A 23,793-nucleotide genomic window follows, 5' to 3' on the forward strand; every position below is an offset into this window, starting at 1 on the left:
AGGGACGTGGGTTGGCGGAAGACCCTCAAGGCTTCAGGTCCAAGAGGATTTGAGAAGCAAAAGACACAGTAGGGACAGTGTCTGCCCAGGCTGTTGGGGCTCCTGGTATGGATCTTGTTTGAAATCAGTCCAAGATGAAAGAGAGAGGTGATACTTCTTGGAGCAAACATCAAGGGTCCAGAAGGGCAGCACTTACTGACGTGACTCATTCCAGAGACTTCGGGAACTGGGCTCAAAAATAGAAGAGAGGCTGGTCTTAAGGGCTGAGAGATGTTTGTGGGGCTAAAAGAAAGAAAATAAGTGCTTAGTCATGTCTGACTCTTTGCGACACTTTGGACTGTAGCCCACCAGGCTCCTCTGTCCATGGGGTTTTCCAGGCAAGAATACTGGAGCAGGTTGCCATTTCTTCCTCCAGGGGATCTTCCTGACCCAGGGATTGAACCTGAGTCTCCTGTGTCTCTTGTATTGCAAGTGGATTCTTTACCTGCTGAGCCATTGAAGAAGCCCTTGTGAGGCTGAGGGGAAGGTTAAAAAGGAAGTCCTCCCTGTTCCTCCAGGCAAGTGTGAGAGAAGGTGATGTGACTTTGTTCTAGTCAAGAGGAGGGAAGAGGCCAGGCATGGCTTTTGTTTGCTCATTCCTACCCTATCAATTTCAGATTATTTTTACCTGTGGACCTGGTGGAGCCTTGATTGTAGACTTTGCTACAAAGTTGATGAGCATCTGCAGCTGCCTGGCACTTCACTGGACAGTGGAGATTGTCCTTGAGTTGAAGGTTCCGTCTGAGCTTGGTCTAATGTGTAAAGTACTAATGTGGCTCCTCCCTGGAAAATTATTATTTAAAAAATTTTTTTATTCATTTACTTATGGTTGCCCTGAGTTGTTGCTTTGCACAGGCTTTCTCTAGTTGCCGTGAGTGGGGGCTACTCTTCATTGTGGTGTTTCTCATCGTGGTGGCTTTTCTAGTTGTGGACATGGGCTCTAGACACACGGGCTCATGAGTTGTGGCACCCTGGCTTAGTTACTCTATAGCATGTGGAGTCTTCCCGGACCAGGGATCGATCCCATGTCCCTTGTTTTGGCAGGTGGATTCTTATCCACTGAGCCACTACTCCCTGGAAATTTCTAACCATGGTCTCAGTCCTTAGGACGCTCAAGTTTAACCAGGGAGCTGACACACACTTCATAAAACCTAGGGATATTATGCAATCAAACTTCAGAAGTGGCAGCAATTCACTGTGGACGGTGAGTAGCTCAAAAAACTTGGGGTTCAGTGGAACTTGGGCTGGGTCTGGAGGGTGGGGTAGGGTTTCTGTTGATGGAGGGCAGGGAGGAGGGCAGGATCAAGAAGGAGCACAGAGCTGACTGGGTGGGGATTTTTGAGGCAGGGCTGTTAATTGTTCACTTGTAAGTTCCTAAACTTATGTAGGGCCTGGCACTTTGTGGGTGCTCTGCAAATATTTGTTGAATTGACTGATATTTTTGTAAGCCTTTATCTAGACCTGGTATGTTAGAAAGCATGTGACAGTGCAGTCCAGTATCGGTAAAACATTTTTCTGATAGAAGGTCACGCACACACGTGGAGCCTAGGTGGTATTTTACTTCCCCATCGAGTCCTCCTCCAGTCTGCCCCAAGGCTGCTAATCAGGGGGCTCCTCCCCGCAGCTTCCTCCAGGTCCCCTCAGTCTGTTCACCCCCATCATCTCCCCAAATCCTGGCTCCCTAGCGGTTCACTCCATCTAATCTTCCCCTCTATGGACTTGAAAAGGGATGTCGGGTCCTGTTTCCCATGGGAGAGGACTTTGGGTCTCTCAACTGCATTGATGTAAGACACTCCCGAGACAGACTTTTCTCTTGTTAATGTAGACAACCACTAGGGCTTCCCAGGTGGCGCTAGTGGTGAAGAATCCACCTGCCAATGCAGAACACGCAAGAGACATAGGTTCGCTCTTTGGGTCAAGAAGATCCCCTGGAGTAGGCAAAACCCTCTCCAGTATTCTCGCCTGAAAAATCCCACGGTCAGAGAAGCCTGGGGAGCTGCAGTCCATCGGGTCATAAAGAGTCAGACACGACTGAGCATGCACGCTTAGAGCTCATCCCAAGAACTTCAGTTATGTCAAGCACAATGTTTGTGTCTTACAAAAGTCTCCTTCCAGGAAGGAGGTGAGGGGAAAGTGGGAGAAATAACCATTTTCTACTGTTATATCGTTTCCGTACTCTTCAATATACTTAGTGTGTGTGTGTGTGTGTGTGTGTGTGTGTGTGTGCTCAGCTGTGTCTGACTCTTTGCCACCCTATAGACTACAGCCCGCCAGGCTTCTCTGTCCATGTACAGTGCACTTAGACATTCAAAAATGCTTGTTGATTGTATCATACCCATGCTTCCTGTTGCTCTAAGAAGAGTCATTTATTCACACACACAGTCAGTGACACAAGAGATGTAGGAGGAGGGCATGGCAACCCTCTCCAGTATTCTTGCCTGGAGAATCCTGTGGACAGAGGAGCCTGGTGAGCTACGGTCCATAGGGTTGCAAAGAGTTGGACAGGACTGAAGTGACTTAGCACGCACAGTCAGGGAGCATCGGAGTCCCCAGTGTATTTGGGTGGTGGCTTCTGAGAAGAAGAAGGTGTGACGTTTCTCTGAAGGGCTCTCACCCCACACATAGACCTGTGGAGGGTTAGTCCAACTGCTCCGTAATTTGTTCAAGGTCACAGTCAGTTTGCCTCCAAGCCAGAGAAGAACTCCAGTTTCCTGACTTGCTGGAATTGCCTTAGTGGGCAGCTGCCTGGCTGCTGTGTGCGCCAGTGTGGTGGGTGGGTGGGGCCCACCAATACCCTGCATTATCCAGAGGTAAATGTCTGGTTGAATCATGACTGCAAAAATCTGGGACACTTGCATTCTCTCTCTTTTTCGCTTTGAACTTGGAATGAGGAAAACGAGAGCCTAGAAAACCCAGAGTGGATGGTTTTCTTGGGGGGCTGATCAGTTGTGCCCAGACACCCGTGTTTACCTCTTATCAACATGTTTCTCACGAGACTGCAGTGCTCTGATGCTGGGTTGGATTCTCTCCCTCAGTAAGGGTAGGGACCAGGTCTGATTCATCCTTGTGTCTCTAGCGCAATGCAGGCTCTAATAGATATTTCTTTTAAAAAAAAATTTTTTTTATTTTAATTGGAGGATAATTACAATATTGTGATGGTTTTTGCCATACATCAGTATGAATCGGCCATAGGTACATATATGTCCCCCCACCCCATTCTGAAAGCCCCTCCCACCTCCCTCCCTACCCTCCAGGTTGTCACAGAGCACCAGCTTTGGGTGCCCTGCTCCATACATCAAACTCGGGTTGGTTATCTATTTTACATATGGTAATGTGTATGTTTCAAAGCTATTCTCTCAAATCATCCCACCCTCCCCTTCTCCCACTGAGTCCAAAGGTCTGTTCTTTACATATGTGTCTCCTTTGCTACCTTGCACGTAGGATTGTCGGTACTGTCTTTCTAGATTCCACATATATGCGTTAATACACGATATTTGTCTTTCTCTTTCTGACTTATTTCACTAAATATTTCTTAAAAATAAAACAACAGGGTTTCCCTGGAGGCTCAGTGGTAATGATAACCTAGAGATGTGGAGGTGGGAAGGAGGTTTCAGAGGGAGGGGGACATGTGTTTGCCTGTGGCTGATTCATGGTGATGTATGGCAGAAACCATCACAATATTGTAAAGTATATTATCTTCCAATGAAAAAAAAAAAAAAAAGAATCTGCCTGCCAGTGCTGGAGACATGGGTTCTATCCCTGGCCCGGGAAGATCCCACATGCCGTGGAACAACTAAGCCCGTGAACCACAACTCCTGAACCTGCGCTCTACAACCCAGGATCAACAACTACTGAGCCCACGTGCTGCAATTGCTGAAGCTGGAGCGCCCCAGGGCCCGTGCTCCGCAGCAAGAGAAGCCACGGCAATGAGAAGCCTGTGCCCTGCAACTGGAGAATAGCCCCCGATAGCCACAACCAGAGAAAAGCCCGTGCAATAGTGAAGACCCAGCACAGACCGTAAGTAAAACAACAAAAAGTATACACATCCACAGATATGGAGTGACTGGGGCAGAAGCATAAGTCGAGACTCCAATCTCCTCGCGTGAACTGAGGTGGAATTTGGCTTCTAGATACAGGGGAAGTGCTCAGCATGAGGACGTGGCTCATCCTATGGCTCTGCAGCTGTGCTTGGAACGCTCCCAGGATTGGAGTCTCTGCTCTGGTTGACATACTTCACTTACCTGTCAGAAAGTGACCGGAAAGTGTCGGGGAGCTTCAGAATACGTCATTTTGGAAATGGCTCAGGGAAGACGTAGGGGGTGCATGGTGGTTCTTTACAAGTATTTGAAGGTCTGTTGTGTGAAAAGGGTTGAGACTTGTTTCCATGCCTACAGAGAGTAACAGGAGGCTTGGCAAGTCTGCACCAGACACATTTTGGCTCAGGATGAAAAAGAACTGTCAGACGAAAGTAAGTTTCTTTGGAAAGCTCCAAGTTTACTGGCAGAGTTCAGGCAGGAGCAGGGTGTCTGAAAATAACTGTCACAGTGACTTATTGTTTCTTGAAGATTCCAAGAGTAGAGCTTGGCTTGGAACCCAGGATTCCATTAATACCACATTTTATTAGGTATTGTAAAATCTGCCCTTTGAAAAGTGACATTACTCTATGAGGTCAGCCCAGGTCTCTGTGACTCTCGCTTCCAGTCAGTTTGGGTGGTTGTGATTCTCTTACCTACGCTGAGACTTGGACTTCACCTGCTCCGCCAACCTCCCGCCTCCTTTATAGCTGCTGCTGCTGCTGCTGCGTCGCTTCAGTCGTGTCCGACTCTGTGCGGCCCCATAGACGGCAGCCCACCAGGCTCCCCCGTCCCTGGGATTCTCCAGGCAAGAACACTGGAGTGGGTTGCCATTTCCTTCTCCAATGCATGAAAGTGAAAAGTGAAAGTGAAGTCACTCAGTCGTGTCCGACTCTTCGAGATCCCATGGACTGCAGCCCACCAGGCTCCTCCGTCCATGGGATTCTCCAGGCAAGATTAGTGGAGTGGGGTGCCTTTATAGCTGAGAACGGTCAAAATCAAGTGTATTTATTGCATGTTCATACCCACAAGGTGGCAGCACTGCCCCACCTGTGTTTCCAACCACTTTATTCTGTTAGTCGCTCAGTCGTGTAACTCTCTGCAATCCCCTGGACTGTAGCCCACCAGGCTCCTCTGTCCGTGGGGATTCTCCAGGCTGGAATACTGGAGTGGGTTGCCCTGCCCTCCTCCAGGGGATCCTCCAGACCCAAGGATCGAAGCCGCGTCTCTTGCACTCCAGGCGGATTCTTACTGTCTAAGCCATTACAAAGGCTCCACTCTATTCTGGGATGTGGGAAAATCTGAGAGCTCTGATTTGGATTAGAAAACGGGCACAAGTGAAATGACTCAGTTCAGTTCAGTCTCTCAGTCGTGTCCGACTCTTTGCAACCCCATGAATCGCAGCACGCCAGGCCTCCCTGTCCATCACCAACTCCTGGAGTTCACCCAGACTCACGTCCATTGAGTCAGTGATGCCATCCAGCCATCTCATCCTCTGTCGTCCCCTTCTCCTCCTGCCCTCAATCCCTCTCAGCATCAGAGTCTTTTCCAATGAGTCAATTCTTCACATGAGGTGGCCAAAGTACTGGAGTTTCAGCTTTAGCATCATTCCTTCCAAAGAAATCCCAGGGCTGATCTCCTTTAGAATGGACTGGTTGGATCTCCTTGCAGTCCAAGGGACCCTCAAGAGTCTTCTCCAACACCACAGTTGAAAAGCATCAATTCTTCGGCGCTCAACCTTCTTCATGGTCCAACTCTCACATCCATACATGACCACTGGAAAAACCATAGCCTAGACTAGACGGACCTTTGTTGGCAAAGTAATGTCTCTGCATTTGAATATGCTGTCTAGGTTGGTCATAACTTTCCTTCCAAGGAGTAAGCGTCTTAATTTCATGGCTGCAGTCACCATTTGCAGTGATTTTGGAGCCCCCAAAAATAAAGTGTGACACTGTTTCCACTGTTTCTCCATCTATTTGCCATGAAGTGATGGGACTGGATTCCGTGATCTTCGTTTTCTGAATGTTGAGCTTTAAGCCAACTTTTTCACTCTCCTCTTTCACTTTCATGAAGAGGCTTTTTAGTTCCTCTTCACTTTCTGCCATAAGGGTGGTGTCATCTGCATATCTGAGGTTATTGATATTTCTCCCAGCAATCTTGATTCCAGCTTGTGCTTCTTCCAGTCCAGCATTTCTCCTGATGTACTCTGCATATAAGTTAAATACACAGGGTGACAATATACAGCCTTGATGTACTCCTTTTCCTATTTGGAACCAGTCTGTTGTTCCATGTCCAGTTCTAACTGTTGCTTCCTGACCTGCATACAAATTTCTCAAGAGGCAAATCAGGTAGTCTGGTATTCCCATCTCTTTCAGAATTTTCCACAGTTTATTGTGATCCATACACTCAAAGGCTTTGGCATAGTCAATAAAGCAGAAATAGATGTTTTTCTGGAACTTTCTTGCTTTTTCCATGATCCAGCAGATATTGGCAATTTGATCTCTGGTTCCTCTGCCTTTTCTAAAACCAGCTTGAACATCTGGAAGTTCACGGTTCACGTATTGCTGAAGCCTGGCTTGGAGAATTTTGAGCATTACTTTACTAGCGTGTGAGATGAGTGCAATTGTGAGGTAGTTTGAGCATTCTTTGGCATTGCCTTTCTTTGGGATTGGAATGAAAACTGACCTTTTCCAGTCCTGTGGCTACTGCTGAGTTTTCCAAATTTGCTGGCATATTGAGTGCAGCAGTTTCACAGCATCATCTTTCAGGATTTGAAATAGCTCCACTGGAATTCCATCACCTCCACTAGCTTTGTTTGTAGTGATGCTTTCTAAGGCCCACTTGACTTCACATTCCAGGATGTCTGGTCTAGGTCAGTGATCACACCATCGTGATTATCTTGGTCGTGAAGATCTTTTTTGTACAGTTCTTCTGTGTATTCTTGCCACCTCTTCTTAATATCTTCTGCTTCTGTTAGGTCCATACCATTTCTGTCCTTTATCGAGCCCATCTTTGCATGAAATGTTCCCTTGGTATCTCTAATTTTCTTGAAGAGATCTCTAGTCTTTCCCATTCTGTTGTTTTCCTCTATTTCTTTGCATTGATTGCTGAGGAAGGCTTTCTTATCTCTTCTTGCTATTCTTTGGAACTCTGCATTCAGATGCTTATATCTTTCCTTTTCTCCTTTGCTTTTCACTTCTCTTCTTTTCACAGCTATTTGTAAGGCCTCCCCAGACAGCCATTTTGCTTTTTTGCATTTCTTTTCCATGGGGATGGTCTTGATCCCTGTCTCCTGTACAATGTCACAAACCTCATTCCATAGTTCATCAGGCACTCTATCTATTAGATCTAGGCCCTTAAATCTATTTCTCACTTCCACTGTATAATCATAAGGGATTTGATTTAGGTCATACCCGAATGGTCTAGTGGTTTTCCCTACTTTCTTCAATTTAAGTCTGAATTTGGCAATAAGGAGTTCATGATCTGAGCCACAGTCAGCTCCTGGTCTTGTTTTTGCTGACTGTATAGAGCTTCTCCATCTTTGGCTGCAAAGAATATAATCCATCTGATTTCGGTGTTGACCATCTGGTGATGTCCATGTGTAGAGTCTTCTCTTGTGTTGTTGGAAGAGGGTGTTTGTTATGACCAGTGCATTTTCTTGGCAAAACTCTATTAGTCTTTGCCCTGCTTCATTCTGTATTCCAAGGCCAAATTTGCCTGTTACTCCAGGTGTTTCTTGATTTCCTACTTTTGCATTCCCGTCCCCTATAATGAAAAGGACATCTTTTTTGGGTGTTAGTTCTAAAAGGTCTTGTAGGTCTTCATAGAACCGTTCAACTTCAGCTTCTTCAGCGTTACTGGTTGGGGCATAGACTTGGATTACTGTGATATTGAATGGTTTGCCTTGGAAATGAACAGAGATCATTCTGTCGTTTTTGAGATTGCATCCAAGTACTGCATTTCAGACTCTTTTGTTGACCATAATGGCCACTCCATTTCTTCTGAGGGATTCCTGCCCGCAGTAGTAGATATAATGGTCATCTAAGTTAAATTCACCCATTCTAGTCCATTTCAGTTCACTGATTCCTAGAATGTCGACATTCACTCTTGCCATCTCTTGTTTGAGCACTTCCAATTTGCCTTGATTCATGGACCTGACATTCCAGGTTCCTATGCAAGATTGCTCTTTACAGCATCGGACCTTGCTTCTATCACCAATCACATCCACAGCTGGGTATTCTTTTTGCTTTGGCTCCATCCCTTCATTCTTTCTGGAGTTATTTCTCCACTGATCTCCAGTAGCATATTGGGCACCTACTGACCTGAGGAGTTTCTCTTTCAGTATCCTATCATTTTGCCTTTTCATACTGTTCATGGGGTTCTCAAGGCAAGAATACTGAAGGCCATTCCCTTCTCCAGTGGGCCACATTCTGTCAGATCTCTCCACCATGACCCGCCCATCTTGGGTTGCCCCACGGGCATGGCTTAGTTTCATTGAGTTAGACAAGGCTGTGGTCCTAGTGTGATTAGATTGACTAGTTTTCTGTGAGTATGGTTTCAGTGTGTCTGCCCTCTGATGCCCTCTTGCAACACCTACCGTCTTACTTGGGTTTCTCTTACCTTGGACGTGGGGTATCTCTTCACGGCTGCTCCAGCAAAGTGCAGCTGCTGCTCCTTACCTTGGACGAGGGGTATCTCCTCACCGCCACCCTTCCTGACCTTCAACGTGGGATAGCTCCTCTAGGCCCTCCTGCGCCCACGCAGCCACTGCTCCTTGGGCGTGGGGTTGGTCCTCCCGGCTGAACCTTTTTTTCCCCCCGCTAAGTGACAGAGTTGAGGTGAGTCTCAAGCAATTGCTTTGTAAAAGTGGCAGGCACGTTAAGGTGCTAATTGATCTCCTGATTATCTTGATCAAATACAGATCTGATTCTTCTAGTGGGGCCTGAGAGTCTGCATTTAAAAAAATATTTGTTTGTCTGTTTTTGGCTGTGCTGGGTCTTTGTTACTGCACGAGCTCTTCTCTAGTTGCTGCAAGCAGGGACGACTCTCAAGTTGCAGTCCAGGGCTTCTCATTGTGGTGGCTTCTCTTGTGATAAAGCATGGGCTCTAAGGGCACGCAGGCTTCTCTAGTTATGGCTCCTGGGTTCTAGAGCACAGGCTCAGTAGTTATGGTTCATGGACTTGGTTGCTCTGCAGCATGTGGAATCTCCCCGGACCAGGGATCAAACCTGTGTCTCCTGCATTGGCAGGCAGATGATTTACCACTGAGCCACCGGGGAAGCCCAAGATTCTGCATTTTTTAATAAGATTTTGAATGATGCCATTCCTACTGGCTATTGGACCACACTCTGAGTCATAACGCTTAGAAGTCATTTACCTGGGCCTTTATCGAGAGGAAAGTATAATTCAAAAGGATACTTGCCTCCTACTGCTCATAGCAGCACTGTTTACAATAGCCAAGACATGGAGCCACCCTAAGAAGATGTGGTGTGTATATACACAATGGAATATTATTCAGCCACAAAAATCATGAAATAACGCCATTTGCAACATCATGGATGGACCTAGAAATAATCATACTAAGTGAAGTAGGTCAGACAAAGACAAACATCACATGACATCACTTATATGTGAAATCTAAAAGAATGATACAAATGAACTTATTTACAAAACAGAAGTAGACTCAAGGACAAATGACCCCAGGATCCAACCCGAGTCTCCTATGTCTCCTGCGTTGCAGGCAGATTCTTTACCTGCTGAGCCATCGGTGTAATTTGCCATATATTGAAGGAGATGTTGAGACGGAAGCCATAGTATCAATAATATATTGTAATTGGACTTCGCTGGTGGCACAGTGGATAGGAATCCACCTGCCAGTCCAAAAGATATTGGTTCAATCCCTGGTCTGGGAAAATTCCACATGCTTTGGGTCAAGTCACGGCAGTGAGAATCCCGCACATCACGATGAGGAGTAGCCCCGGCTCACCATAACCAGAAAAGCCTCCGAAAAGCAACAAAGACTCACTGCAGCCAAAAATAAATAACTAAAATAAAAAACAATAGATTGTAATCAATTGTGTAATGTATTCACCTTGTTTAAATTTTCTGTATTATCTATAGATGGCTTATAAAGTGATTATAGTCTAAGTAATTAAAACTTGAAATTACTCCCCTCTTCCCCTGCCCAAGAAGTCGTTAGATTAGTTCTCCCTTCCCCCGATTAATGGATGAAGAAAGACTGACATCCAGAGAGAGAGGTTTCTTGCCTGACATAGCCGTGACTTCGGCACTTAGCTTTATACATCTTAACCCAAGCTTCTCACTCTCTTAGTCCGATTTTTACTCCACTATATGCTGTGGCCCCCTTTACTGCTGTGATGGCATCTCTGTAGCCTAGAACTCCCATTTTCACCACCATCCCCTCTGGTTTTTGCTCAAGGCGTCACTTTGCTTAACCTGTGTTTATGGAAATAATCAATAGCCCATCTATAATAAGAATAGAAAAGAGGTGTTTTTTTTTGGTTGTTGTTTTTTTGAGCCAAAGTGAGGGTTGCAGCCTAGGAGACTAGATGGCTCTGAGGAATTGCTTGGGAGAAGCATGGTTTTCAGCACAGTTTGTATCTTGTCAGAAGAAAGTCCACCAAACATGTCAGGAGTACATTCCTTCAAGATTTCAAATGAAAACAGGTCAGCAGAGTTAGTATGGCCTTGGCGCCTGGGAAGGCGTTCTTATTGTCAAGGAGTAAATAGCACTGGTATCCCTGGGAACCCCACGGACAGAGGAGCTACAGTCCATGGAGTCGCATAGAGTCGCACACACCTCAGTAACTGAGCACTGAGCACACACAAGTTCCAGGAAAGCAGGCATTTAATTGTTCTGTTTGTTTGTTTCTAAGTATCCTGTTTCCTTCCTTCCTTTCTTCTCCTTTCTTTCTTTTTTATTGAGGTATAGTGTATTTATAATATTAAATTAGACTCAAGTGTACACCTTAGTGATTCGATACATTTATAGATTATACTCTACTTATTATGAGGAGCTTACTAGGTGGCTTTGGTGGTAAAGAATCCACCTGCCAACGCCGGAGATGTGGATTCTATCCCTGGGTGGGGACGATCCCCTGGAGGAGGAAATGGCAACCCACTCCAGTATTATTGTCTGGAGAATCCCCTGGACAGAGGAGCCTGGTGGGCTACAGTCCATGAGGTCACAGAGTCGGACACGGCTTAGTGACTGAGTATGCGTGCAACCGTATACAAGGATTCCATTTTCTCCACCTTCTTGCCAGCATTTGTTATTTATGGTATTTTTGATGATGGCCATTCTGACCAGAATGAGGTGATATCTCACTTTGATTTTGATTTCCATTTTTCTGATTAAAGATAAAGATGTTGAGCATCTTTTCATAAACCTGTTGGCTATCTGTGTGTCTTCTTTGGAAAAATGTCTATTTTTCAGTTGGGTTGTTTTTTAATACTGAGTTCTATGAGCTATTTATATATGTTGGATATTACTCCCTTACCCGTCATATCGGGCTTCCTTGGTGCCTCAATGGTAAAGAATCTGCCTCCAGTGCAGGATTCACAGGAGACGCAGGTTTGATTCCTTGGTCAGGAAGATCCCCTGGAGGAGGGCATGGCAACCCACTCCAGTATTCTTGCCTGGAGAATCCCTTGGACAGAGGATCCTGGTGGGCTACAGTTGATAGGATTGCAATGAGTTGGATATAACTGAGAGGCTGAACACACACCCAGCACAGCAACAGACCTCTAGTTCTGGTCTAAGAAGTCAAGGCCTGGCGGGACGGGCTGAGGAAGTCAGAGGTTAACAGGAATGGAAAGAGGCGGATGGGGCTGCCATTGTTGAAGGGCTCTAATCTCTGGGTGTGTTTTCTGACCGTTTCTGCATTTGCGATCTCCTGCTCTTTGTGACCCTTCCAGGGACTCTCCCCACTCCTGCTTCCTCCTTACTACACACTTTTTTTCCCAGTGCACACCTTCCATGGCCAGAGAATGGCTGTGCAAACAGCTGACAGTTCAATAAAAATGACGTTTTATGGGGACAGGGATCCTGCCCCTTTCTTCCCGGACAGCAGCTGCAGTTTATAAAAGCAAGCTCTTATGAAGAACGACGTGTAATTGTGAGTGTGGTGTTAGAGAACAGGTGCCTACGTGAAGAGCAAGACAGGAAACAAAAGGCTGAGTGTGGAAATGGAAAGGGGCAAAATCCTGGAAATGGAAGGGGAAAAGAATCCCTCTAGAAGGTGGATTTCACTCAGGAGACTGCCAGGGTCCAGCCCCGGTGGATCCAGGGAATTCGAAGCGGGGATGGCGTCGGTGAGGATCAGGAAACGATTGCTTAGTTAAATGTTAATTAAGGATATAAAGAGTAATAGAATAAGGATAGCTCAGTGAGGAAATTCAGTGGAGAAAAGAGGCTGAATAATTCAGCCAGAAGGTGAGAGAAAGAACAACATGGGGAGACCAAGCTTCGGTGAACAAGGCTCGCACTTTACTTTTCAAAGTAGTTTTTATACCTTAAGTTATGCATAAAGGATAATGGGGGAAGGGGTAGAGTCACGCAGTAAGCCAGGCTTTCTTCCTGCAAACATATCATATGCAAAAGTTTAGGTGATTTGCATCATCTTCTGGCCTGGAGGCCTGTTAACATTTTAAGACCTTTTCTTCAGAAAACATATTTTTCTCTAAAGGTGATTAGTCGGGCGCCACCCTCCAAAAGCATTAAAGTTGCATTCCTATAGGGCAAAGGTGTGGTGGGCTATAACAAGAAAAAGAATTAACTCAAGGGTCCAAGGTTACAAACATTAAAGCTACTACTTACATTCCTGAATGTAATCAATGCACTGCCAGGGACACAGTAGGTAAGGGATATGGAAACTTAGCAGCAAACATTGGCCCAACAAGTGAAAAACCCTTCACCAATACAATTTCTAATCAATCTTTTAACTGCTCAAAGGAATCTGTATTTAGACAGTTTAGAACATCTCATGCCTCTCACAGTTGGGAGGCTCTGAGCAATCACATGTGGCCGGGAAAACCTATTCAGGCAGGCTAGAGGACTTCCAAAGGAGTTTGTAGGTTGAAACACCATTACACCCAGGAATTATTAACTGGAGCTGTAAGTTATTTCTTTTTTCAGAGAGAGGTAGTGGGGGACAGCCCCCCGTAAAGTCAGAGGTGTAGGTGAGAGCACAAAGCAGAAAGTAGGCAGACTCTGGTTTTGGGGGTAGATGCTCGAGAATTTCCAGGGGGACTCCTGAGGCTCGATCCCACCTTTGCGTATGCCGAGCCTCCTTCCTCATGACCATTGCCATGGGCGGAGCTTCTCACGCCGGCTCCTGGCAGGAGACCTCAGAAATCTTAGGGTGTCCTCTGCAAAGATGGAATTATTAACATTTATTTGGGTGGGAGAGGAGATTAAATTATGTTGTTACGATGCTGTCTTCTTCTGATGCTTAACTTCTCTGTCTCACTTTTGTTGTATTTTTTAAATAATTTTTTATAATTAAATTTTGGCTGTGCTGTGTTGCTGAGCACAGACTTTCTCTACTCTTCATTGAGGCACAGGGGCTTCTCATTGCAGTGACTTCTCTTGCTGCAGAGCATGATCTCTAGAGCACAGGCTCAGTAGTTGTGGCAAATGGGCTTTATTGCTCTGGGGCTTGTGGAATCTTCCCAGACCAGAGATCAAATCCGTGACCCCCTGCAACGGCAGGCAGATTCTTTACCACTGGACTACCAGGTAAGTCCTGTCTTAGTTTTTTTTTTAACCTGGCAAAACACGGGTGATAACACTCATGGTATTTGCCTGGCAGTTGGTAAGTGTGAGTGAGTGTGAGCTCTTATAATTATGGCAACGGGTGAAAGTGTCACCCTGGTCATCGGAGGGGAGGGGTCTTGTAGCCAAGGGTCTGGGCAGGCCAGCTGGAGACGAACATGATGGGCACGTCTTGCCTTGCAGGACCAGAAAGACTGGGTAGCTGTAACTCGTGAGTGACATTCTGGAAAATGCCTTAATCCGAAGACAGGAATATTCAGAAGGCGTGGGGCTTGTGTCACAGTTATTGTCTCTGGGGGTCTGGGAGTGCGTCCTAGAGTTAGATGGCTTTGCTGAATGCCAAGCCTAGAAGCAGGCTTCAGAAGGGATGCCTTACACTCATCTTGTTGAAGGAATTCCCTGTTGTGGTCCACGCATTATTTTTGTCTATGTACTATCCTTAATTATAATATGAAAAGGAAAGACTGAAAAAAGATGAAATAAGAAAAGGCATGTAGAAATTGTCAGGGCAGAGTTAGGACTGGCAGGTATAAGTTACAAAGATGTCTATATAAGCTTCATGTGAGCAGAAAAGGACTTTATATATTAAAAAAAAAAAAACAAAACTGGAGTAGGCTGCCATCCTCTCCTCCAGGGGATCTTCCTGATCCAGAGATTGAACTGGCGTCTTTACTTCTCCTCTCATGGCAGGCAGGTTCTTTACAACTAGTGCCACCTGGGAAGCCCCTTATACGAAGCAGATCTCTCCATGTAAATGCAGTGAGCTATCTTGAGTGATATCAGACTCCATCTGAAGAAAGATGGAAGCAGAATCCCAGATGGGTTGGTGGATGCAGGGGGCGGGGCACCAAGGAATGTGGGCGTCTCTGGAGCCTGGATCAGGAGAGGAAGCGGATTCACTCATTGGATCTCCAGAAAGAACACCGTCTGCCAAACACCTTGATGTGAGCCCAGTGACACCATGTTGGACTTGTAACCTCCAGAACTGTACGAACGGGGGGAAAGTATATTGTCATTAGGAATTCCCTGGCAGTCCAGTGGTTAGGGCTCTGTGCTCCCACTGCAGGGGCACAGGTTCAATCCCTGGTTTGTGAACTAAGATACTGCATGTCACATGGACAAGAAAAAAGTATATCATCCTTGCATTCCGGGAGGTTACAGTTTGCCACCCCAGAAAAGGAAATTGGAAGAAACATGCCAAGTTGCTAAATAATGATTAAGTCTAGACTGCCAGACACGACCAAGGCGACTTAGCAGCAGCAGCAGCAGCAGTGAGTAGAAAGGGCTTCTCTGATGCCTCAGACTGTAAAGAATCTGCCTGCAATGCAAGAGACATGGGTTTGATCCCTGGATTGGGAACCCTGGAGGAGGAAATGGCAACCCACTCCAGTGTCCTTGCCTAGGAAATCCCAGGACAGAGGAGCCTGGCGGGGCTACAGTCCAAGGGGTCGCAAAGAGTCAGACACCACTGAGTGTGTGGCTAACACTTTCACTTTCTATGGGTAGAAAATGGAATTCTTGATGATAGTTTTCTGTTTCATACTTTATCTTAATTTTCAAAATCATTATGGGGTGTAGTTACAAACGGAGGCACATCCAACGAACTGTGGGCGCACGGAGATGGAACCACTACTCGTCTGCCTGTGGGCCCCTGAGAGAGCTCGCCACTCGAGTGTGCTGAGGGCAAGGGCTGGAGAAGGAAGGACTTTATGGTGGAGGAGAGGCTTGTGCAACGGCAGGAAGCGGGGATGGTAGCCTTTGTCTGGGGCTGAGCATAAGACTCTGTTCTTCAGTCTTAATGTTCCATCAGGGACTTCCCTGGTTGTCCAGTGGTTCGGACTCTGTGCTTCCACTTCAGGGGGTACAAGTTCAAACCCTGGTCCAGGAACTAAGATTCCGCGTGACATTCAGTGTGGCAAAAAAAAAAAAAAAAAAAGGAACTAAGATTCCGCATGACATACAGTGTGGCAAAAAAAAAAAAAAAGTTCTTTGGCAAAAAGACCCAAAGGAATGGGTCTCTGGGCATCAAGGAAGATGGTCAGAGACGTTTTACGGAGCCAGGCAAGGCATTCCGGCAACTCGAAATTATAGCAAGTGGCTTCAGACTTGCTGGCTGGGAGGATGTGCTCATGAAATGGTTGTTTAAGGCTCAGGCCTTTTTGCTCGCCCCCCTCCCCACTCCTGTTTCTTGCCGTACTGAGAGGGGCAGGGCCCTGGTCCCCAAATAGGGCCCTTGTATTTTGCAGAGGGGAGTATTTTTAGGGGTGGAGTGTTTTTTGTTTTTTTCTCTCACCAGCAGTTAGGGAACTGATAGAGTGACTTCTTTTTCTACTAACAGTACAGTCATAAAAGAGAGCCATCGAATCTCATCCTGTGTCCTCCACCCTCCAGGGAGCCACTCCTTTTCCTGGTCTTTCTAGATCCTCAGGGGACTCAGAGGCCTGTGTGAGAAATGAAAAACAAAATAAAAACCCAATGAAAATAAAAAACCAGGGGCGAGTAAGGACTATTGCAATTGCCTTTATTTTCTTAAAGCATGTGGTTCTCTTGATTCCTCTCCACCTTGATACTGTGGTGCCACGTCCTGATCTCTGGATATAGAACTGGTTTCCTTGATCCTGCTGTGGTTTGCTTCCATCCTTTAAGACAAGGGGCTTATTTTTCCCTCTACAGTCAAAAGCCCTCGTGTTTGTTCTCAGGAGTTTCCACCCTCGACTGGTGCCGTGGTTTGAGGTTCCCTGTTCCGTAGCTTGTAGGGTAGGGGGGTCCTGAGTTACGCGCAGGGGAAGGTTATGGAAATCCCAGACAGTTGCGCTTGGGAGCGTTTTCTAGGTCTGTTGGCAGGAGAAGCAGAATTGTGGGCCAAGGAACCTGGGCCCTGGGGCCGGTGACTAAACACTGACCTTAATTAATAGATCGACTTTTCAAGGCTCCCCAGGTGGCTCAGTGGTAAAGAATCCCCCTGACATTGTAGGAGACATGGGTTCAATCCCTGGGTCAGGAAGATCAGTGGAGAAGGAAATAGCAACCCACTCCAGTACTTGTGCCTGGGATAATCCCACAGACAGAGAAGCCTGGCTGGCTACAGTCCATGGGGTCATAAAGAGTCAGACATGACTTAGCAACTAAGCTACAACAATAAAGTTCAGTATTAATAAACTCTTAGTATTTGCTTCTCTGAGAAGCTTTTTTTTTTAAATCTCTCCTTCGATTCAAAATTATAATCTTGCTGAGTAGAGTATCCTAACTGGTAGGTTTTCCTGTTTCAGCAGTCTAAATATATATTACCGCTCCTTTCTGGCCTGTACAGTTTCTGCAGAAAAATCAGCTGACAGCCTTATGATGGTTTTCTTGTATGCAGCTCTTGGGTTTTCTCTTTCTCTATTCAACTCCTGCCATTTTCATGATGACCTATCTTGGTGTGGGTCTGTTTGGGTTCATTTTGTTTGGGATCCTCTGTGCTTTTTGTCCCTGGATAGCTGTTTGCTCTTTCAGGCTTGGGCAGTTGGCAACCGCCATTTCACCAAATAGCTTTTGGACAGCTTTGTCTCTCTTCTCCACCTGGGACATCTATAATGCTAATGTCCGTCGGCTTGATGTTGTTCTAGAGATACTTTAAACTGCTCTCATTAAATGTTTTTTTTCTTTTTGCTGTTCTGACTGGGCGATTTCCATTATTCTGTCTTTCGTATCACTTACGCATTCTTCTGTATCCCCTGGTCTACTAGTAATTCCATAGAGGTATTTTTCCATTTCAGTTATTGTCTCCTTCAGTTTTGTTTTTTTTTTTTAACATGTTTTCTAATCCCTTGTTAAAATTCTCACTGTGTTCATCTAGTCTTTGCTTTTTTTTGATTTTTGTTTTTAACTGGAGGATAATTGCTTTACAATGTCTCGCTGGTTTCTGCTGTCTCTGTCGGAAATTAAGTGAAATGGTTACCTGTTTAGGTGCGCCCTCCTGCAGGACTGTCCCTATTGGTTTTACATGCGTGCCCAGTGGGAAAGCTGAGTCTGATGTGAACATGAGTCCCGTCTTTTCCCTGGCTGTGCTGACAGCCATCAACTTGGTAGGAGGCAGAGGGGCTAAAGCGAGAGCCAGGCCTGAGCTGGGGCTTCTCTGCACGGTGGCCAGCATCACCCTATTCGGGCCGGGGGTGAGTCTCAAGCTGCTGGAGCAGAAACCCCCAGGGCCGGTCTGTAAGCAGCTCCGTTCCTGCTAAGTGTGTGTCCCTGCCCTCCCCAGCTGGCACCCTCGCCCCAGAAGGGAGCTAGGCTGGAGCAGGAGGAGCTGGGCTGGGCGCTGGGTGGGGCAGGGTCACGTGCCCAGGCACTCCTAGGAAACCAGCCGGAGTCCTGGGCAATGTCAATCTGCCGCCTGCCTCCTGTTTTGGGAGTCAGCAAGCGTGTGCGCGTTCTTCAATGACATATCGGTCTCAAAGAGCCCCACTGTTAGTCCCACTGGTTTTGAATCTCTTGTCTTCCTAGTTTTGGACCCCACGTCAGCAGCACCCAGAATGTGGTTCGAACAGCTTACTCCCCAGGGACGATCTCTCAGGCCCCGTAACCCCTGTAACCCCCATCCTTCTCCGTGTCCCTTCCCAGGGGCGCAGGTCCTGACCTGATCGCCTGTCTTCTCTGCCTACCAGAGTTTGTGTGCATTGCTCTGCCAGCCTCACTATGAAGATATATATATTTTTTCAAACTTTACATGTTTAATTTTGTACTGGGGTATAGCCGATTAACAATACTGGGGTAGTTTCGGGTGGACAGCGAAGGGACTCAGCCATACATATGCATGTGTCCATTCTCCCGCAAAACCCCCACCTTCCACCCAGGCTGGCACATAAACTGAGCAGAGTTCCATGTGCTCTACAACAGGTCCTTGTTGGTTATCTGTTTTGAATACAGCAATGTGTACATGACCTTCCCAAACTTCCTAACTACCTCTATCTCTTACCACCGCCCCCCACCCGCCGCAAGTCAACCGTAAGTTTGTTTTCTAAGTCCGTGAGTCTCTTTCTGTTTTGTAGGTTCGTTTGTATCATTTGTAGATGTATGTTTGGATGGGTCGTATAGAGAGATGAGCTCCTTGTCCTTCTACTCTGCCATCTTAATCTCCCTCCAAGTGTGTGTACAAGTTCTTATGTGGGCATAGATTTTCATTTCTCTCCATATAAAAGTGGGGGTAAAATTGCTGAGTCATGTGGAGGCCTTAGGATTCTTAAGAAGAGACACAGGGGCTTCCCTAGTGGCTCAGTGGTAAAGAATCTGCCAGCCAATGCAGGAGATGTGGGTTCGATCCCCGATGCCTCAGAGTAACTAAGCCTATATACCACAACTACTGAGCCTGTGCTCTAGAACCCGAGAGCCTCAACTACTGAGCCCAACTGAACCCATGCACCCTAGAGCCCATGCTCCGCAACAAGAGAAGCCACCGTAATGAAAAGCACGTGCATTGCAACTAGAGCGTAGCCCCTGCTTGCTTGCCGTGACTAGAGCAAAGTCCACGCAGCAATGAAAACCCAGCACAGCCCAAAATAATTAAATAAATACTTTTTTTTTTTTTTTTAAAAAGAAGAGACCTCGCCTTAGAGAATAAGCTCACGAACACTTGAAGCACTTTGAATGACTCTTGCTGTTTAACTTGTTAATTTAGTGAGAGTCACATGTTTAGTTGGTTCTTGTGAGAGGGTAACAGGCAGGAAGGCCAGGGGTCTCCAAATAGAGGAAATAGCCTGCAAGTGTCAGACATTTTTATCTCTCTTAAGCGGCAGGAGGAAACAAACTAGCAATATTTTTTCCTTCTTATACCAATTTAAAGGGAGGTTTCTCTTAAAATATTGTGTTGCCATAATGACACCCAGCTTCGCCTGAAGTTAGCTATTCTCGAGTCTAGAGATAACCAATGCCTTTTTCTTATGGAAATGTTTGTCTTAAGCTATGCTAATGTACTATGCCTTTACCCCAAACTCTGTCTCCAAGTCGGTTCTGCCTCTTGGCCCAGAACCTACTTGACAAACCAGTATGGATATTGTTCCCCTAATCTATGTAAATGAAACTATTTGTATGGTGGTCTGCCCTTCTTCAAGATTCAAGTTAATCATTTTATGGCCCAGGATAAACCATTTGGTGCCAAGATTATCCCAAAATGCATCTTATGGGTGAGGGGCCTGGTGCCATTCTGAATTTTAAGACATTCCTTTCTTTCATTAACAGACTGCTAGTGACTATATAACATCCAGCTAAAGACTAGCAGAGGGGTACTCTTTCTGCCCCCTTCTGATGCCTATGTCAGAAGCTTTCTCTATCTCCTTTATACTTTAATAAAACTTTATTACACAAAAGCTCTGAGCGATAAAGCCTCGTCTCTGGCTCCGGATTGAATTCTTCTCCTCCGGGGGCCAAGAATCCTGGTGTATTCGCGTGATTCAACAACAACCTTTCACTTGGAAGAATTGATGTTAATCAAATTTCTCTGTCTAATATAAGTGGGTGGGTTTTAGTCAGTTGTGTCTGACTCTTTGTGACCCCATAGACTGCAGACTGCCAGGCTCTTCTGTCCATGGAATTTTCCAGGAAAGAATCCTGGAGTAGGTAGCCATTGCCTTCTCCAAGTGATCTTCCTTACCCAGGGATTGAACCTGGGTCTCCTGCACTGCAGGCAGATTCTTTACCATCTGAGTCACCAGGGGAGTCCCTGTCTAATGTAAACTAGCCAACAAAATGTAGCTCTCCACTGTAGAGTGATAAAGCCCTTGTTGGGTTGAGAAAGTTTCAACTTGGGGAGAGGGCCTGCTAGCTGATTTTAGCCATAATTAACTCTCTGCTTCCTTCGTTGCATTATGATGGGAATTTATTGTTCCTTTTGTATTACTCTTTTTTTTTTTTTTTGGCTCTCCTTTTTTCTTCACATACCTATGCCACCACACATACTCCTATTTTATTCCTGCTTTTCTTTTCTTCTTCAAGCTCCTGGTTGTATCAAAATGTTCCCCGGTCTTATGTCAGTTAAGACAATAAAATTATGAGACTCAAATGATTTTTCAGTTTCCTTTACAAGTATGTCATATTCAGATAAATATGGGCATTTATTCTAAAAGTCCAGATAAATACTAGGCATTTATTCTAAAAGTTCTGTCATTACTGAAAATATTTTGCCCACTTATCATGTGGTGCATGCTGTGCTAAGTCACCTCTGTTGTGTCCTACTCTTTGTGACCCCATGGACCATAGCCCACCAGGCTCCTCTGTCCATGGTATTCTCCAGGCAAGAATACTGGAGTGGGTTGCCATGCCTTCTTCCGGGGGAACTTCCTGACCCAGGGACTGAACTCGTGTCTCCTATTAAATTTCCTGCATTGGCAGATGGGTTCCTTACCACTAGCATCACCTGGGTAACCCACGTAAAAGTTACTCTCAAAACCTGTCTGAGCCCTATGAGAAAACTAGTTTCTCTTCCTTGTAATCACACTGAGTATTTCAGGAGTCTTGCCACTCTGCTTTTCTCATTTGTCTTCCTGTTTCCAGTTCTCTTATTAATGTGTTGCTCTAGTCCCCAAGCAAGAAGAGTTCTGGGTTCAGTGGGGCTCAAAGTACAGGGCAAGGCTTATGGTCATAGAGAGCCCAGCAGGGAAGGGAAGTTGGCCTGGCTCAAAAAGCCTTGACCTTTAAACAAAGCATGCTTGCTGCTGCTGCTGCTAAGTCGCTTCAGTCGTGTCTGACTCTTTGCGACCCCATGGGCTGCAGCCTACCAGGCTCCTCTGTCCATGGGATTTTCCAGGCAAGAGTACTGGAGTGGGGTGCCGTTGCCTTCTCCGAAAGCATGCTTATGCAGCTCTTTTTAGTCTCTCCTTTCCTGTGCCCCATTTCTGCTCTGTGATTCCTCACCCACCTTTATAACAGAAAAGAACCATCAAATCCTAGGGCTGGGTCATAACCTTGAATTGCCCAACCCTCAGGGGTAACTTCCCTGGTGGCTCAGATGGTAAAGCGTCTGTCTACAATGCGGGAGACTCAGGTTCAATCCCTGGGTTGGGAAGATCCCCTGGAGAAGGAAATGGCAATCCACTCCAGTACTATTGCCTGGAAAATCCCATGGACAGAGGAGCCTAGTGGGCTACAGTCCATGCGGTCACAAAGAGTCGGGCACGACTGAACAATTTCACTTTCACTTTTCAGGGGTAACTTGGGGAGAACATGTAGAGAGAGGCCCTTCTGAGGCTCCCTTTCCTTCTGCCCCTGGGTGGTTAGTTAATGTCCTACCAGCACTTCCCACTTGTCGGGGGCCAGGACCATGTTCCAGCCCCACATCACTGCTCAGGGCAGAGGGCACTTTGTCCAGACAGCTTAGATTCCAGAGAGACCTGCCTCTGAGCTTCACACTTCACCTTAGAGTCTGTGTCCATTGTGGTCTTGTATCTTCTCAGGTCTCAGGTTCTGGCTCTTCTTCTCTTCCTCACTGTTCTTGTGGGGGAGGGCTGTGTGAAAATGAGAATGTCTGTTGATGGAGGAAAAAGAAATCAGTTTGCACTGCAAATAACAACCTGAAGCTGTGCTCCCTGCTCATTGTGACTCCCTCTCCTCCCCAGAAGTTTCTGAGCACCAAACCCCAGTGAGATGTAAGCTCATTGTACAAATCCGTCTACAGGGTCTCCTCGGCGGTGGGGTTATGTTTGAAGGCTTTATGTCCTGGCTACTATCTTACTTGCTTTTCTCTTTTCCAGAGGAGTCTACTTCTCACTAGTAAATATGAGGCCCATGAGCTACAGATTCATCCTCATTTCACCCTTTATTAGTTGCGGAATAAGTGTGGCTGTGTCTGTTTACATAATACAGCGGTGGGGAGAGAGAGCAAGGAAGCAGTGGCTCACCTGCCAGGGAGGGGAGCAGAGAACACCTTTAGTGAATGAACAGCTCTGCAGCAGAGTGAAGGGCGAGGTGCCAACAAGGAAGGAAGCGACAGGAAGCCAAGAGTTGTAAGCATTGAGAGTCTAATCCCTAGGGGAACAAAGAGGGGGCTAGACAGAGCCTTTGGGTGGTCCCAGCTCTGCTGCCTGAAAGAAGAGTTGCCTGATTGTCGCCTATTGTGGTCATGGCCTTAGGCTTCCCTGGTAGCTCAGTTGGTAAAGAATCTGCCTGCAATGCAGAAGACTGTCTGCAATGAAGGAGAGCTGGGTTCGACCCTTGGGTTTGGAAAATCCCCTGGAGAAGGAAATGGCAACCCACTCCAGCATTCTTGCCCGGGGAAATCCCATGGACAGGGGAGCATGGCAGGCTACAGTCCATGGGGTTGCAGGAGCTGGACAGGACTTAGAGACTAAACCACCAAATCCACAGGGGAATGAAGAGGTGGCTAGACAGAGCCTTTGGGTGGTCCCAGCCCTGCTGCCTGCAAGAAGAGTTGCCCGATCCCTGCCTTTTATGGGCAGATTCTGGGCTTAGGCTAGGTTCTGGGCTGCAGAGATCAATGGGCATAGCCCCTACTGTACAAATGTACACTCTAACTAACCAAAAGAAGATAGTAACAAATAGAAATCAGATGAGGTTTTCAAGATGTGTGGTATCGTGGGCTGAGATTACTGCTTCCATCACTGACAGCTAATGTTTATTCTTCCCCCATTTTCTTCTAAGTGCTCTGCACGTGGATTAACTCACTGACTCCTGACAACAGTCCTGGGAGGTAGGTATTGTTACAAGTCCCCTGTCATGGTGAAGAATCAGAGGCACAGAGACAACACACACAGCTTGCCTGAGGTCTCACAGTAGGGACTCAGGAGCAGGCGCTCCAGCACAGCTGGTCTGGCTCTAGGACAGGTGCTCTGAAGTAATACAGCTTCTAGTAAGTCATGTGAAGACCACAGAGCTCTGTGACTTCACATTCACATG

The 23,793-nt window shown here is 46.3% G+C and overlaps 1 protein-coding gene across 1 annotated transcript in view; it reads left to right on the forward strand.

The window, feature by feature from the left end:
- Positions 1–12,672: 12,672 nt before the first annotated feature.
- Positions 12,673–23,793, forward strand: part of CD177 (CD177 molecule) — a 46,136-nt gene continuing 35,015 nt past the window's right edge. Inside the window, exon 1 of the mRNA XM_061388499.1 lies at positions 12,673–13,872. The gene's annotated coding sequence lies outside the window, so the exon portion shown is untranslated. The remainder of the gene's footprint in view (positions 13,873–23,793) is intronic.

This window comes from Bos javanicus, chromosome 18, assembly GCF_032452875.1.
Source record: "Bos javanicus breed banteng chromosome 18, ARS-OSU_banteng_1.0, whole genome shotgun sequence".
In the NCBI taxonomy this organism is placed as follows: domain Eukaryota; kingdom Metazoa; phylum Chordata; class Mammalia; order Artiodactyla; family Bovidae; genus Bos; species Bos javanicus.